We start from the raw sequence: 12131 nt of genomic DNA on the forward strand, positions 1-12131 counted from the left end.
AGCTTAAAAATTATAGAAGTCCAAAAAAAAAACTTCCTAAGTAAATTGAGGATAAGACCATTATTGGTTATTTGTCCAAGACGCTCAGTTGCCATAATTATAGAAGTAAGCGTGGTCAAATGTGGACCAGGTGCTTCTGTTGCAATGCGTGTGACTGGCATCTGCCTCTGCGTCTGGGATGGGGTGGGGTTGGGGGAAAGTTGCGGGGGTTGGTAGGTGGGCTGGGTGTTAGTCAGGCACAGCTTTCTCCAGAGATAACTGCTCACAGAAGCCCTCTCCAGAATCGTCTCTTTCCACACTGACCTCTTTTCTATTCTAGAAGTGGGTAAAAGACTTGAGCAGTCCTGGAACTGGTGCAGAGTGACAGTGACTCAGCCCTCACTTCTCACCCGCATCTCATGTTGGCAGGGAGGCAAAATGCAGGCAGGAAGAGCCCAAGGGTAGCATCCCGTTTTAGGTGCCTGTAGTCTGTGACTCTCCGCTTTGAGCACAAGCCTGATTTTTGATATGCTAAGTTTCCTGCACTTTCATATTTTTAACAAGTATGGTGCCTTGTATTAAAGGCACTGCCAGTAACACACACACACAGGCTATCCACTTTGTCCTTTTTGCCACAGGGGTCACTTTCCTCTCTGAAATCTCCTGGCTCTTAGGGAAATGTGCTGCCTGGCTCTGCTCTTGGCCTTCTCTCTCCAGTATTTTACTAGTGGCTGGGTGAAGCCCAGAGGCAGACTCTTCTCATTTATAAGTGAAAGTTATAAAGCAGGGAAGGAGAGCTAAAATATCCGATGGGAGTCAGGATCCAAAAGCCTTTGACGGCCTAGATGGGTAGGATGAATCTAACAACACGAAATATAATAGGGATACAATGTAAAGCCAGGTTCTTACATTAAAAAAAAAAAAAGCAACTATCCAAATTCACAACCGGGAGAAAAATAATAACTACATTTTTTTTTTTTCTGAGATGGAGTCTCGCTCTGTCACCCAGGCTGGAGTGCAGTGGCTCCATCTCTGCTCACTGCAAGCTCCGCCTCCTGGGTTCACACCATTCTCCTGCCTCAGCCTCCCGAGTAGCTGTGACTACAGGCGCCCACCACCACGCCTGGCTAATTTTTTGTATTTTTAATAGAGACGGGGTTTCACCATGTTAGCCAGGATGGTCTCGATCTCCTGACGTCGTGATCCGCCTGCCTCAGCCTCCCAAAGTGCTGGGATTACAGGCGTGAGCCACCACGCCCGGCCTAAAATAACTACATTTTAAAAAATGAGTTTTAGTTCCCTCAAGCTTACTAGGAGTCAACAACAGTGGAATGTTGGGTTGTGTCAATGCAAATAGCATTCCAAGCATGGGTGGCTGTCCTCCGTACCTGGGGTGCACGCTTGATAAGAGGTGCAACAGCAGACATTCCAAAAGACAAAGTACTAAGAAAACTATTGGTAAATTGTCCAAAAAGGGATGAACCTTACACTCTGGGCTACTGAAAGGGAGAATAAGTAGATAATAGCAAGAAAGGTAAATCTCGAGTAGTTTTTTTTTAGGAAGAACTTTGATCTCTCAGAGCAGTGAAGAAGCAAACAGCACCTTCCCCAGTAATCTGTGAATATTGGCGCTCATGGTGTGTAGCACACTCAGATATCACCATTTGAACTCTTTTCCTTAGCCGCCTTTTGCCTTTTCATTTCAAGGATCTAAGTTATCATTGGGATCATTTTTAAATGTGACCCCTCGTGGCCGGGGGTGGTGGCTCACGCCTATAATCCCAGCACTTTGGGAGGCCTAGGTGGGAGAATTGCTTGAGTCCAGGAGTTTGAGCCAAGAATGGGCAACATAGTGAGATCCTGTCACTACCCCCACCCCCAAAACCTCCCCAAAATTAGCTGGGCATGGTGGCACATGCCTGTAGTCCTAACTCTGCAGGAGGCTGAGGAGGGAGGATTGCTCAAGCCCAGGAGTTCTAGGCTGTAGTGAGCTGCAATGGCACAACTGCACCCCAGACTGGGCAACAGAGCAAGACCTTATTTATCGCCCACCCCCCAAAAAAATGTAACTCCTTAGGAATAAAAGGAATATCATAAACAAGCAATTCCAATCCCACTAGAGACCAAAGAAACGCAAAGTAAAATTACACCGTGATACTTTGGTTTCATGATGTCAACCAACCAAACACCACCGCCTCTCCTTCCCACTCACAGAGCCCCCAAGAATGAGAGAAAATGTGTTTAAAACCAAATAAATGTATAACTATATTCAAAAATAAGAAACACAAACCTCAGAGCTCCAGAAGGTTTAAGAATTCCCAGCAAGGTGGCTATCCGGCAGGCCTAGATAGTGAGAGGAAGCTGCGGTCAGTCACAACCCGAGAAAGCTCCCACTGGGTTCCGCCCCAGTGACTGAACAGGAGAGCCCTGTGGGGAACCTGAGTGATCCTCAGGGGCATTGGCTGGGCGAGGACACAGCAGCCACAGCCACCAGCCAGGCCAATCGCAGTGGGGAGCAGCGCAGGGCAGAGTCGGCGGCCGGGGGCGGGGGTGGTGGGGGTGGCCTGCGCCCTGGTAGCCCACAGCGCCCCTGTGCAGTGCACGCATGCGCATGCGCCCGGCGGGAAGGCTGCACAGCTGCATAGCCATCTTGTGTCTATTGTTTGGCCTTTTTTGATTTTCGGTTTTTCATTGTTGTGCCCATTTTTATAAAGAAGAATGCTGAGACTCTGAGAGGTTGACTTGTCGAAACTCTCCCAGCTGGCCATCAAAAGCAGCGGTCAGGTCAGGCACTTTGTTCTTCCCCCGATATACCCGGGAAATGAGACTAAGGCGTCTCTCCAACCTGCATGAGAAAAGGAAGGAGTCCAAGGGAGTATCCAAAGTGACTTTGCTCTGTCAATCAGTAAAACTGCTGTCTAAGCATCTACTTGTATAGATATATAATAACTGTGTAATAACTTTATTCTTTTTTGTCCTCAACCAGCAAACATTCCCAAATTAAAACAGCCCCCATCAGCGTAGGTCTTCCATTGCTCATGGATATGCACACGTGTTTCCTCTCCTGAAGTCAGATTCCTCACAAATGGGCACCTTTTTGACACACAGCCGTTGTTAATTAAAACCTTAAAAGAAATCATGTTACATTTTTTAAAAAACTAGTAGCTGTTAAGCTCATTTTTTGAAAACTATGAATTATTTCTCAGAAATGAAAATTATTGGCAGCACCCACCTGGTTTTTGTTGTTTTGTGTTCTGTGGGGCAGAGATGGGGAGTTGTTGAAGTGTAGTATTAATTACCACTGGGATGTCTTGTGCTGGGCCACCAGCTACTTGCACCAAAAAAATTTAAATAAGAAACACTTGTGGTTGGGTGTGGTGGCTCACGCCTGTAATCCCAGCACTTTGGGATGACAAGGCGGGCGGATCACCTCAGGTCAAGGGTTCGAGACCAGCCTGGCCAACATGGTGAAACCCTGTCTCTACTAAAAATACAAAAATTAGCCAGGTGTGCTGGCGGGCACCCGTATTCCCAGCTACTCAGGAGGCTGAGAGAGTAGAATCACTTGAACCCAGAAGACAGAGGTTGCAGTGAGCTGAGATTGTGCCACTGCACTCCAGCCTGGGTGACAAGAGCGAGACTCCATCTCAAAAAAAAAGAAAAAAAAGAAAAAAAAAATCTTGCCAAGGATGTGAAATTGTGGCATACTCAAAATACCAGTGAGGATACAGAAGTAAGAGAACATGCAGAATTATGAACCATATAGTCTTCCCAGAAAAAGGTACACAAGGATATCTCTGGAAAGGTAATAAAAAATACAACTGGTTTAAAGAGTCAGCCATGCACGGTGGCTCACACCTGTAATCCCAGCACTTTGGGAGGCTGAGGCAGGCGGATCACCTGAGGTCAGTAGTTCAAGACCAGCCTGGCCAACATGGTGAAAGCCTGTCTGTACTAAAAATATAAAAATTGGCCGGGCGTGGTGCGCGCATCTGTAATCCCAGCTACTTGGGAGGCTGAGACAAGAGAATTGCTTGAACGCGGGAGGCGGAGGTTGCAGTGAACTGAGATCGTGCCACTGAACTCCAGCCTGAGTGACAGGGCAAGACTCCATCTCGAGGGAAAAAAAAGAGAGAGAGAGTTTGGCAGTAATTCCCAGAGGTTGCTTATTTTGATTCTAGTGGATGTAAGGAAAAAATTAATTCAAGAACTAGTGAAAATAAGACCCGGGGTAGTATGAGCACCGGAAAATAGATGACACTTAGTGACGAAGAGGCGCTACTTAGAAAGTCGGGAGAGAGAAGCTGTCACTGCTAAGTCATGCTGGAGACCGGCAAAGAGTGGTTACTGTCTGCTGAGTATCGATAAGTCTACAGAGAGGCAAACAGAAGTACTTGTGTAGAGCCTTCTAAAGTAAACTATTTCAGCTAAGTAGCCCAGACAGGTATGACGGCCATTTTTTATACCTCACTTTTGTCAATCTGATCCACTTGAGAAGGAAAAGGTTACTTTGGGGAAAAAACCTTAATAAAGTCCAAAGTTCTGGAGGTCAAGAAACTTTTGAAAGAGTACATGGAAGAAATCATGGTAGGAAAGGAGGGAGAAAAAGGAAGTTGTTCAAGAATAACATAGCAATCTAACAAAAGGGAGATGAAGAACAGGAAGGAACCTCAAAATTAATAACCCCTGAAGTAAACATATTTCAGTATAACAGGGTTAAAAAACAAAGTTGTTCTAACAGCTATGTCAGATTTCTAGTGAGAGAGGGAACTTTCTTTCTGAGAAATGAACTTTGATATGATACTGGGATCCCAGCAGAAATGCTAAAAACAGTGATGTTTGTAGATGCCTGGCACAAACATAGGTAAGTTGCTTTGCAGAGAAAGTGAGTCAGATGATGGTGGTGATTTGTGCTTTTTTAGGGCAGCGGGGAGGATTACTTTTGAAAGAAAGAGGATGGAGGAGAAAAGAGAAGGGAGGGGACCCTGCCCGGCTAAAGAGCCAATGCAGACTCCCTGTGGGTGGGCAGCCACAGGACCCAGAAGGCCACTGTCTGATTTGAAATAGTTTCCATTGCCGAATGGAAACAGGCCAAAATATTTCCTCCTTAGATTTTCAGTAGGTCCTACTAGACTCAGAAATGCTTTTTGTGAGTTTTTGTTTGCTGGACTTTATATCTGAGTGAGCATTCTGCAGAGCAGCTTGTCTGAAAGCAGGAGTCCAAGGCCATGGCCATGAAGGCTGACCCAAGGAACCTGCAGAATCTGGAAGGAGACTTGGACTTTGACGACCCATGCAACTAAGACCTGGAGGTCATCTTATCTAGATCTCAGGGGTTAGGGAACACCCCTACCTGCTAATTTTCAATGACCATGAATCGCCTAATGGATACCCAGTTCTGTGCAACGTGCTGTAAAGGAAACATAACAAAAAGAAACTATCTCCTTGCGAAGAGTTTTAAATCTACCTGTAAAGGAAAGACCAAAATGCTAAAAGTAGTAAGAGCCAATAGAGTACATTATCAAGAGGTAGAATATGTAGAAAGAAATCTATCTGGCTGGGTGCAGTGGCTCACGCCTATAATTCTAGCACTTTGGGAGGCCAAGGCGGGCAGATCACAAGGTCAGGAGTTCAAGACCAGCCTGGCCAAGATGGTGAAACCCTGTCTCTACTAAAAGTACAAAAATTAGCTGGGCATGGTGGCGCATGCTTGTGATCCCAGCTACTCGGGAGGCTGAGGCAGAGAATTACTTGAACCCAAGAGGCGGAGGTTGCAGTGAGCCGAGATTGTGCCACTGCATTCCAGCCAGGGCGACAAGGCGAGACTCCATCTCAAAAAAAAAAAAAGAAATATATCTACCAAAGAAACTCAGGAAACAGAACTGGGAAGAAACTAAAGGACATTTTGGCAATTAAAGAACCTGGATTAGTCAGGTGTGGTAGTCACACCTGTAATCCCATCACTTTGGGAGGCCAGGAAGGAGGATTGCTTGAGCTCAGGAGTTCGAGACCAGCCTGGGCAACATGGGGAAACCCCATCTCTGCAAAAAATTTAAAAATTAGCCGAGTGTGGTGGTGTGCGCCTGTAGTCCCAGCTGGTCAAGAAGCTGAAATAGGACAATCACTTGAGCCCAGGAGGTCAAGGCTGCAGTGAGCCGTGATTGTACCACTGCACTCCAGCCTGGGTGACAGAGCAAGACCCTGTCTCAGGAAAAAAAAAAAAAAAAGACAAAAAAAGAAAGCAAAAAAGAAAGAACCTAGATGAAAAGGAAAATTTAGAACTTGGATGAGCAGGGAAGACGTGTTGGGCATGAATACTACTGTTGGGGGCAGGGGGCGGTAAAGTGATGAAGTACTCTGCATCATTGCAGAAGGGAATTTATTCAGAGGATTAGTAACAGAATTCAAAGATGAACATAGAACCAGTTGCCAAAGGACCTTGAATTCCAGGCTTAAGAAAATGCTTTTGATTCACTTAGGAATGGCTGGAGGAAATGTAACCTTGTAAATGCTGCTGAAAGACTTATCAGGGGTGTCAGCTCAAGGTGAATCCAGGTGGGAGAGTCAGGAGAGCAGGTGAGCAGGAGTCAAGAAAAAGATCTGGAGAAGCCAAAGAGCTCTTCCTTCCCTGGGTACATTAGTGTGTTCTGAACACTTCAACAACAGTGAAACCCCAGCAGAGCCAGGGTCACTGAAGATGGTGGATTGTAATGAACCTGTTCTTCATTTTCCGCAAAGTATGATAAGTATCATGATGTTATTTTTTGCTTCTTCAGTTTGTAGTTGCTTTTGTATTGTATGCCCCAAGTGGCACCTAATATCATACCAACATCAATACAGAACAAAATTGGGATAATTACTGAAATAATTCAAGGGAAAATATTCTGAATTTTTTGATATTTTAAATGAGTGTGTTTCTAGAAAAATCAAGATAATTGTCTATATATTCCACTTCACTTGCTGTGAACATGCAAATTAGGCCTAAAGCTTGCAAAACACACTTAAAAACTCACTTTTTCCAGGTAGAAGGAAGCATCTTAGCACCTCCTCAGAGTCATGGAATAAGGCAGAAATGAGGGAAGTGTCACTCTTCCCATTCATTAAGTTTGAGAGTAAATTAGCCTCAGGCCAGAAAGTTCTAGGATAGAGCAAAGTGTACTATAGGCCAAGCATGGTGGCTCACACCTGAAATTCCAGCACTTTGGGAGGCTGAGGCAGGCGGATCACCTGAGGGCACGAGTTCAAGACCAGCCTGGCCAACATGGTGAAATCCTGTCTCTATTAAAAATACAAAGAATACAGGTGTGGTGGTGCACACCTGTAGTCCCAGCTACTCAAAAGGCTGAGGCAAGAGAATCACTTGAACCCGGGAGGTGGAGGTTGCAGTGAGCTGAGATCATGCCACTACACTCCAGCCTGGGCAACAGAGCGAGACCCTTGTCTCAAAAAAGAGAAAAAAGAAAGAAATAAACGTATGCTGTAATAACTGGTGAAAGCACCAACGTGGGGTGGCTCTCACCTGTAATCCCAGCACTTTGAAAGGACAAGGCAGAAGGACCCCTTTAGGCAGGAGTTTAAGACCAGCCTGGGCAACACAGCAAGACCCCGTCTCTATAAAAAATTTTTAAAAATTAGCTGAGGTGGTGGTGGGCACCTGCAGTCCCAGCTACTTGGGAGGGTGAGGTGGAAAGATTGCTTGAGCCCAGGAGTTTGAGACGGCAGTGAGCTATGATAGCTCCATTGCACTCCAGCCTGGGTGATGGCGGGACCTTGTCTCTTAAAAAACAAAAACAAAACATCTTTTTTCCTCTCTGTGCTTCATATTGGGTAATAAATAAATAACTGGAGAAAGCAATCAAAAATGGCTAAGCAGAAGAAAATACAAGCGATGGCTAGAGCCTGCTACTTTTATTTGTCCCTGCCTAATGTTCTTGCAAGTTCTCTTACACCTCAGTATTATGAATAACGTACCAAAAATTAAATGGTGCCTTAAACGTGCAGTAATGCATATTTATGATGAAAGCGTAAGAAAGAATGAACAACAGGTCATTTTTGAGTATGCCTTTTATGTATTTTAAACATACACAGTCACAGTGAGTGCTAAGGCAAGAGCCCTGCTGGCATTTCCTTTGCCCCCTCTTCCCACAATTGTGATTGAAGAACTAGGTGACCAGGCCACAAGTGACAGCAGATTTGGAAGCTGCTTCAGAGGAATGTTCTGCCTTTGCAGAGGGGAATTGTTTCCCTGGGGACATGGCTGGCACAGCTGGACTCTGTGAGCGCCAACTCCCGAGGAAGTGTGGTCCTCTGGGCTTCTGCGCGATGCCACTAACATTGGGCTTCTGCACAATGCCACTAACATTCACTGTACTTTGAGAGATCTTCCTGTGTCCCAGAAATAGCCTTTCGCAGAGGTCGGCAGGGAAATTTAAGTCACCTGGCCACGTGCACAGAGTGGGTAGGTGGGGAGCAAGGAGGTGACTTTGAGAGCCACACTCCTAATCGCTATGCGACACTTCCTTAGGTCTGCGCTGGTAGCATTTTTAAGGGCAAAAAAATCATGGGGGAGAGGGTGAGAAGCACAATAACTATTTTACTCCCCCAGTTTAGGCTGCAAGAGCCTAAACTAGTCTGTGGGCTACCACTACTGTCCCCAGTGCCAGCGAGCCCTGCACCATCTACCACACTGTGCCTACTGCTACAGGCCGACCACCTCCCCAAAGCCCACATTAAGACACACTGCCCACCTTCTTTTTTGGGGGGAACAGGGTCTCACTCTGTCGCCCAGGCTGGAATACAGTGGTGCAATCATGGCTCACTGCAGCCTTGACCTTGATGATTGCTTGCATGGCTCAAGCAGTCATCCCGCCTCAGCCTTCCAAGTAGCTGGGATTACAGGTTCGTGCCACCATTTTTTTTTAATGCTGAATTTGAAGTTTTTAAATTTTACATTTAAAGTTCGCGCCACCATAATTTTTAAATTTTTTTTTAATAGAGACAGGGTTTCATGATGTTGCTCTGGCTGGTCTAGAACTCCCGGGCTCAAGCAATCCTTCCGCCTTGGCTTTCCAAAATGCTGGGATTATAGGCATGAGCCACTGTGTCTGGCTACATTGCCCCCCTTCTAAAAACCTCAGGAGACCCTCTTGGTTACAAATAACAACGCCTAAACCTCCTTGTCTGAAACTTAAGGCCCTTAACATTTCAGCTGATACTAACCTTTCCTAGCGTATCTCCCATTCTCTGTGAATTCCAGACTGTGGGTTGCAACTGCACTGGCTTGTGCCATGAATGCCAGGAACACTAGCCAGCATTTCAGATGCAGGAACAGATGACATGGCAGTGCATTCAAGGTAGCAAGTCAAGCTGCAGTTTCAAGAAACACACATCCTGACATGTTTGCATTTACAATGTAAAATGCATCTCTTATGATAGGTCTCTGCTGAAGCAAAGTCTTGAAAGCCATGATTTCATACCACTGATGTGAACTGTTCTCCCCGGAACCCAGGAAGCCCACAGAGAGGCTTTACTGGCCTCTGGGAGGCAAAAGAAGGGGGCATGAAAGCCTAGGTCTCAAGGCCCAGTTCTCCTCTCATTAGTGCTCCTCTTTTTCATGTGTGTGTGTGTGTGTGTGTGTGTGGTATTGGGCTTCTACCTGGTAAAAGAGTTCTGCTCTTCCCTACTCTGTGACAACATTCTTCATCACCCCACATCCTGGGTGCTCTTCTGCTTCCACGTCTACAGCACGCGCCTGCCCTGGCATCCATCATACAGCTCTTTTCCTGTAGCATTATTCAAAGTAAATTCTGATACAAGAAAATCAGGACTACCTTTTCAAGACAATCATTTTCTAGGTTAGATAATATCTGTGTACTACTGGCATTACTGTTCTTTCCATCTAAAAATCAGCCCTCTTAAATGGTACCCCTTGAAAACAACTTGAATAAATTAAGTAGTACCTCGCCAGGTTCTGGAAATGCAAAACAAAAATGTCCTAGTATTTTAGACCAGTGGTTTCCAACTTTTGTTTATCCCACAGTCCTAGCTATTAAAAAAAAAAAAGAAAAAAGAAAGAAAAGAAAAGAAAAGAAAAAAGTACATCTATCTATGTATCTATTATCTACTTTCCTCTATCAACCATCTATCATCCATCTATCATCTGTCTATCCACCCATTCACTCATCCATCTAGCTGTTATCTATTTACTTATCTACCCATACATATATCATACATCTATCTATCTATCTACCTATCTTTTTATCCATCCATCCACCCATCCGTCTATTCGATGAGAAAGAGCAGGTACTAAAGTCAGTTAGAATATTAAATATTAATAAACCTTGCTGAGTGGGGTGGCTCATGCCTATAATCCTAGCACTTTGGGAGGCCAAGGTGGGCAGATCACTTGAGGCCAAAAGTTTGAAACCCTATCTCTACTAAAAATACAAAAATTAGCTGGGCATGGTGGTACACACCTATAATCCCAGCTACTTAGGTGGCTGAAGCACGAGAATTGCTTGAACCCAGGAGGCGGAGGTTGCAGTGAGCCGCTGCACTCCAGCCTGGGTGACAGAGCGAGAACTGTCTCAAAAACAGGAATAAATAAAATAAATATTATTAAAGCTTAATGTATCTCATTTTCAGACAAATAAATATGAAAAATAATTCCAATATTCTCCCTGCATCACAAAGGATAATTTTGTAAACATACTGGGCATCATCCTTGGACCCCAGTAAAGACCACTGCTTTGTATGAGGAGGGATTGGAGGTAGAGGAATGGCAGCTCTTCATATACTTGATCAGCTAATTGGATTTTTACAAAAAAAAAAAAAAGGTAAGGCACATTTTGACATCCCAGTTTAAAGCTTTTAGATGTTTCCAAATGTTAAAAATATACACACATCTCTATTTCTTCTTCTCCCTATTTCTTCTCACCAGCTTGGATTTTAATGGCTAAGATAGCCTTATAGATAGTTTCCAGTTTTGAACTATTTTTGACACCTGCACTATATTTTAAAATTGAGGCTATGTTTGTCTTATAACATGCCTAAGACTTGTTTATTACCTAAAAATGAACAAGGAAAGTCATAGCCTGCCTTAGTGTTCTTCCAGTGGTCAGGAAAAAGCTTCTACCACTGAGCAGTTTAATGAGGCAATGGGAAACTACATAAAGTTTGGCTTTGAATCCATCAGGAATTGTGTTGATTCAAGGCACCAGAAAGCTCCTTATAGAATATAAGGCCAAAGAATATAAGATCCCCCTTTATTTTATTTTATTTTATAATTTTTTGAGACGGAGTTTCGCTTGTGTTGCCCAGACTGGAGTGCAATGGTGTGATCTCGGCTCACTGCAACCGCCGCCTCTCAGGTTCAAGCGAATTCTCCTGCCTCAGCATCCTGAGTAGCTGGGATTACAAGCATGTGCCACCACACCAGGCTAATTTTTTTTTTTTTTTGTATTTTTAGTAGAGACGGGGTTTCACTATGTTGACCAGGCTGGTCCCGAACTCCTGACCTCAGGCGACCCACTCTCCTAGGCCTCCCAAAGTGCTGGGATTACAGGTGTGAGCTACCGTGCCCGGCCAAGTTCCCCCTTTAAAATTTGTAAATTCTTTCAGGGCTAGCATTCAAATAGGCTTTGAGGGAAAGCAATCACCTATTAAATTCTTTGTGAGAAACATCTCTGGATTAAACTTGTGAGGGATTCCATCTGGTCTCTGACCTTTGAGCTTCTTTATAATTACAACTGACCCCAAAGTCATTGTATTTTGCAGTTTTCTACCTTGGGTTCCAGCAGCCTTCATGATATTTGTAAGATATTAAAAATTACCATCTGCTATTGCTTACTATGTCTTAGGCTTCTGATGTGATAAAAGTATTAATTATTTTAAGCAGTACATTTTTAAACTTCTTATCCTCTTTTATGAATGCTCACTAATGAATTCTTATTAAGCCATTAAGGTAAGTATGGTAATTTATTATTACATTTTTTTTCCTATAAAATGGGAACAGCTTGTCTGGATTTGCATCTATAATGGTAACAGTAGCTTCAAGAACATCTGCTTTGGTGTTAACTTCTAATAGGCCTTGCGTGGAGCAATCTGTTCTCCATGTATGGGACCCAGTCATTATTCACGTTCCTGAGAAAAGA

Source organism: Pan paniscus, chromosome 11 (genome assembly GCF_029289425.2).
Source record: "Pan paniscus chromosome 11, NHGRI_mPanPan1-v2.0_pri, whole genome shotgun sequence".
NCBI classification, from domain to species: Eukaryota; Metazoa; Chordata; class Mammalia; order Primates; family Hominidae; genus Pan; species Pan paniscus.